This window comes from Lampetra fluviatilis, chromosome 44 (genome assembly GCF_964198595.1).
Source record: "Lampetra fluviatilis chromosome 44, kcLamFluv1.1, whole genome shotgun sequence".
NCBI lineage: Eukaryota > Metazoa > Chordata > Hyperoartia > Petromyzontiformes > Petromyzontidae > Lampetra > Lampetra fluviatilis.
The window spans coordinates 3,278,215-3,284,214 of record NC_136318.1 but is presented as its reverse complement, the minus strand read 5'-3'; the positions used below and the strand labels follow the sequence as shown (position 1 = coordinate 3,284,214).

Below are 6,000 nucleotides of genomic sequence, written 5' to 3'. Positions count from 1 at the left end.
GTGGTACTGTGATCTGGTGGCGGTGAGATCTGGTGGCAGTGAGATCTGGTGGCAGTGAGATCTGGTGGTGCTGTGATCTGGTGGCAGTGAGATCTGGTGGCAGTGAGATCTGGTGGCAGTGAGATCTGGTGGCGGTGAGATCTGATGGCAGTGTGATCTGGTGGCGGTGAGATCTGATGGCACTGGGTTGAACTTTATTACAGGAAACTGTACAGTGTTGATAGATGGAATACTGACTGAGAAATTTCCCTGGGTTTGATCTGTGGTGGTAAAGGTGGCAGCCCCGATTGGGATGTTTGGTAATGAATTCCAGAGTTTAGCCTGCATACGCGCTCGCTAACAGCATTTACAAGCAACCATCAGTCTTTTAATGCTATACGGGGGACTTTTGTATTCGTTCGAGGGTGTGTGAGTGACTGAGTGTGCGTGCAATCGTCGTAGTTGTGGGAGCGTCAGTGAGCACGGGCTGCAGGACAACGCGATTTCATACCAGCCTTTCTACATTCACGTTTCCATCGCTGCAACAAAAGACTTGTGTTTCGTCTTCAACAAAAATTGAACAGAGCAACGACTGAGAAACCCAACCACTCTCGCTCAGAGTTCGCCGTTGCTGCTGCTGCTGCCACATGTGCATCCACTTGGGCTGCCCCAAGGCAGCTTAACGGCAGTTATAAAAACATTTCCTCCCCCCCCCCCCCAAAAAAAAAGAGAAAACGCTCGGCCCACATTTGTGGAAGACACAAAAAAACCACGCCACGGGAGTGAAACTCCCTCTTTTTTTTCACTTCTTACAAAATTCACCCCGTCGGCCCCAATTCAAAGCATTTCCTCCCAAACTCCGTTACAGCTCCTCCAGAATTCCTGCTGAGCATTCGTCCGCAAAGTGCACCGCACGCGACGCACGCACCGCACCGCACGTTTTAGAATTGCCTTTTATTTTCTTGGTTTTGTGAACGCAATTTTTTTGAGAGTAGTGTTTGAACGCCTCCACAAAGCAGGGCGGGAATTAACGTTCATCGCCCGATCCCGTCTTGGTGCCCAATTCCACTTCTGCGTGCTCGACTTTGGTGAGGTGGCGACAACCGGTAGGTAAGTCTCCTCCAACCCACAACACCCACCTTCTAGAATTGTTATTTGCTCAAACGTTTCACCCAGGACATTTACTTGAGATGGGACATCTCGTTTGCAAAGCTGGGGGAAGGTGGGGGGTTCCACGGTGTTTATAGACAACCTTTGAATCCAAACTTCTCCAATGACAATGCATCGCTCAAAACGACAATAATCATAATATTTGTGGATATTGTTAACAAAATAAATAAGCAGACGATACGCCTCCATCCAAATGCCTTTGTCTCCACGTGAAAAAACGTAATTGTTACACATACCATCAGCCACACGCCCTTCTGGGAGTGGATCGTTTCAGCAGCATTGGTCCAACACAAGCAAAGCTTTGGATCGATCGGTGTCGACAATCAGTGTCTCATCAGCAGTGTTGAACCGATGCTGGTGAACTGCCCGATGTCTGGAAGCAAGGGCCCTCTCTGTTAGACAAGGCAGTTAATTTTTTGTTTAACTTGAACGCGTGTTTTTGTACGTGGATGTTTGCATGTTGAACTTTTTTCGCACCGTCCACAGCCACCCTTGCTGACCGCAGATGCGGCTGTGACGCGTGCCATACTTTGTTTTTCTATTGCAACGATGGTCAAATCAGCCAAAAAAAATTAACCCGTAAATACAAAGTTTTTCACTCTAAATCCTTTATATGCGTGGCGGCTAGAGTCCTCTCGTCCTCTGGCCTGAGATGGCTGCCACCTATGGGTCAGATGATTGTCTGGCAGCATTAAGCAATTGGTAATTAAATATTTAAAAAATTTTCCCTAAACAGTGTAAAATTTTGGAAAACATTTTCACGAAAATTAATTGTCACACACAACGAGCCTGTGTGCAAAATGTCAGCTCGATTAGATCACGGGAAGTGGGTTAAAAAACGAACGAAAAATTTGCACGGTCGTAAGCAAGCAAGCGAACTTAATATAAAGGATTTAAAAACGCCAGGTCCAGCCAGATCTCAGAATCAAAGCAGAGATTTGAGCCTGGGTGTTCGACCGCCATGCATACAATAACAAGTGATATAGGGCTGATGGCGGAGCTACGTGGTGGGCAGTACCATGGTCCCTGCGTTCACCAACTGGCACTGAGCATTTTTCGATTTAAAGCTTTCGTGACTGCAGGGATTCATCTTCTTGGTTCTTTCGGTAAAGTCACGTAGAAGGGAAGTAATAAAATAATAAAAATAAAACATAATAAAATAATTCTCACGACGTTACGCTCCAAGCGTGGTGGTGCTTCATTCAGGCGCTGTCTCCCCGACAGACCTGGTCTTCACCTGAGGACGGCTGCTTGCGTTGTGGCCGAAACGTCGTGAGAATTATTTTATCATGTTTTATTTTTATTTTTTTATTACTTCCCTTCTACGCGACTTTACCGAAAGAACCAAGAAGATAGCACTGACCAGTGTGGTGAAGTATGGTCAAATAACCACCGGGACCCGCATGGCTTTGCAAGGCCTCCATCCAGGAGTAGATACACGAGTTACCGTTACGATGATAATTGAGTATATTTGGTATTTGCGCCATTCCAATGGCATTAGTGCCACCAGGAAGCCAGTCGATGTTTCACAGAAGGATACAGTCTGCAAGTAAGGGGAGTGGGTGAGTGGGGGGCGATGTTGCTTTGTGTTGCTTTGTGCCTTTCACCAAACGATGCAACTTGTGGTGTCACATTTCACACTTGCACCGTGACACCGACACACGTAACGGACTCTTTATTACACACTTTCTTTTAACTCACTCTGTCTGTTGCTGTTGTTGTTGTCGTTGTTGTATGCTCAAATTTTGTAACTCAAATTTAACCCACTTCCCAATGTGGTATCGACTGCAAACTTGGTATACTTGTGTCATACTGATGACAATACTATATTTTATCATAAAAAATAGAACATTTATAAACATTCTTTTTGAAATGTTATGTTTCGGCTTGGGTCTAATTGTCCACGGTCAACTGACGTTGGCTGTAATTGGCCACGGTCCCCTACGTTATGGCAAGCTTCGGGGCCACTTCCTGGAGTCGTGGAGTTATGCCATTACTAGTACACTTCATAAAAGCGTGTTTTAAAAAAAGTAAAAAAAAATATATGATTGTTGCTGTGTGTCTTCCAAATGACGTCAAGGGAGAGAGAGTGTTTATCACGTCCGCTGCCTGTGAAGCAGACGGCGCGTGGCGTCTGTTGTTGTGGTTAAACACACGGCGCAGTGTTAACCAGGGGCGGCTGCTAAGGGCCGGACCCGCTTGCCGATTGTTACATAAGGCAGAGAGAGAGAGAGAGCGGGGGTGGGGAGGGAGGCAGAAAGGAGGGAAGTTTTTGCACGACGGCCGAGGAGACGTCTGTGAAACGTGGCTGTCTCGATTCGAGGCCAGATCCCGCGGCCAAATGTCCCAATTACAGACCGCGCGTCCGCCGAGGCTGCGTTTTTTAAATTCTCGTTTTGCCGAATGCAGTCTGGGCAGAGCGTGGTCCCGAGGCGGAACGCCGAGTGAGGTCAGCGGCGTTTGTAGAGGGCCTGGGAATTGGAGTTGGGAGTTCCATCGACAAGGAATTGAATCGTCCTGAGAATCTGGTGCTCAGCGTTGTGTTCTATTAAACTCGATTGCAGTTTTTTTTACACACACACACAAAGACAAAGAGCCCCCGTATAGCCTTAACAGACTATTCTAGATTTGAAGCTTTCGTGACTGCAATGATTCATATTCTCAGGTTTTTTCGGTAAAGTCACGTAGGTAAAAACATTAAAATTAATGAAAGTAAAATAAAACAAAACAAAATAAAATTCACGACGTTTCGGAGGCAACACAGACTGTTGGGGCAAGTGCCGTTAGCGAGTAGCACCTATGAAGGCCGGCACGGCACACGAGGGGGGTGGGTGGCCATCACCACGCCCGGTCGCCTTTGTCTCCCAAGTTGCAATGTTCACATATCGCACCAGGTAAGGGCCCTCTGAGCGACGTCGCTATTTTTTCTCCGAAGCGATCTGGCTATCGAAAATCATTAATAGATCAACGAAGCGGCTTATCACGGGAGAAATGTATAGCAGTCGAATAAACGCGCGACGTTGGGAAAAACCGGAGGACGCGGAGAAAAATCAACGCGACCAAACAAAGACAAAAATCCCCCCGCATAGCCTTAGCACACTATTGGAGTAGCACCTATGAAGGCCGGCACGGCACACGATGGGGGTGGGTGGCCAGCACCACGCCGGGCCGGATTGTCCTGGCCTATTGATGGCATCACAGACCTTGACCAGGTGCCGTCGACATTCTCTCCACCTCCGCTAGAGCGGACGGAGAGAGAGCATTGCACGGCGTCTGTGCAGGTGCGACCTGTTCTGATCCTCGCCCGGACATTTCCTGGCACGCCGAGGAGGGAGATGCCCCGGCGGTTGTTAAAATCAGTGCGGGGGTGCACCAGGGCATTTTTCCAATTCTGCGGAACCCATCCTCCTCCTGGTTCAGATCTCAGTAACGGGGATAAGCCTGCACCACAAACCCCACCCTCCCTCAGCAGTTCGCTATGCGAGCAAAGACAAAGGTCCCCCATATAGCCTTAACAGACTGTAGGGGCAAGTGCTGTTAGCGAGCACCTATGAAGGCCGGAACGGTACACGAGGGGGTGGGTGGCCAGCACCACGCCCGGTCGCCTTTATATCACCGCACCAGGTACTGAGTCGACCTAGGGAGGCCCAGGACCGGTTCAAATAATCGTCACTGGTGTTGGCCGTGAGCAGGAATCGAACCCGGGTCGCCGGATTCGTAGCGCAGTGCGCTAACCACTACACTACCGCTCCCCACTAGACAAACACACACACACAGCCACACACACATGCAGGCAAAGCACACAGATTCATGTGGACAGGCGCACAGACACCCACACACACACGCGCGCGCACAACCACACAGAGGCTCACACTAAGACACGCAGACACACCCACAAGACACACAACAACAACAACAATCGCCATTCGCCACTAATTGGCGGTGACGTCCCCAAGACGCTTGTGCCAGGCTATGTGCAAGTTGAGGCCACGTGAAGTGTCGAACGCCCGCTGGCGGCAGGAGGTCACGGGGCAGACCCAGGAGGTGCCACGGGTCGACTGACTGAGACGACTGCCACTGAGTGACATGGCCACTAAGCGGCAGTGCCGTCTCATCGCTGGGGTCACCATCCACGTCGCAAATGGACAAACCAGCCAAATTTATAATCAACGTTTCTAGGTTAGATCGCGTTATATATAAATGTGTCGTAACCCTCCACCACCCGACACGGCCAATCAGCAAACAAAGTGCCACGTTGACAAAAGACAAAATAAATTTCGATTTAAAGCTTTCGGGACTGCAGGGATTCATCTTCTTGGTTCTTTCGGTAAAGTCACGTAGAATGGAAATAATAACATAATCTCTGTCTTCTCGACAGACCTGTTCTCCACCTGAGGACGGCTGCTTGCGTTGTGGCCGAAACGTCGTGAGAATTATTTTATTATGTTTTATTTTTATTATTTTATTATTTCCATTCTACGTGACTTTACCGAAAGAACCAAGAAGATGAAAAGACAAAATAGTTCACTACTTTAGCCCCACAACGGTGTGTTGAAGCGTGAAACCACAACATTTACACATCTTTTTGAGTAGTACGACGTTTCGCTGGTAATTGCATCCAGCATCATCGGGCAATTCGCCAGAATGGTGAGGCTCTTGCTGATTGGCCGTGTCGGGTGGTGGAGGGTTACGACACATTTATAATTAACGCGATCTAACCCAAAAACGTTGATTATTTATCAATAATATTGGTCGCGAAAGCCTACTACGTGTTAAACAAATCAGCCGAAGTTGACAGAGAGGAGCACAGCGAGTGGGAGCAGTACAGCAAGTAGGATCTAGGTAGTACAG

At 48.4% G+C, this 6,000-nt stretch overlaps 1 protein-coding gene across 2 annotated transcripts in view; it reads left to right on the top strand.

The window, feature by feature from the left end:
* Positions 1-725: 725 nt before the first annotated feature.
* LOC144947178 (lumican-like) overlaps positions 726-6,000 on the top strand; it is a 32,545-nt gene continuing 27,270 nt past the window's right edge. The window contains exon 1 of one of the 2 annotated variants that reach the window (XM_078876369.1): positions 726-1,085. The gene's annotated coding sequence lies outside the window, so the exon portion shown is untranslated. Of the gene's footprint in view, positions 1,090-6,000 lie in introns of both variants that reach the window. The other variant, XM_078876368.1, reaches the window with a different exon arrangement.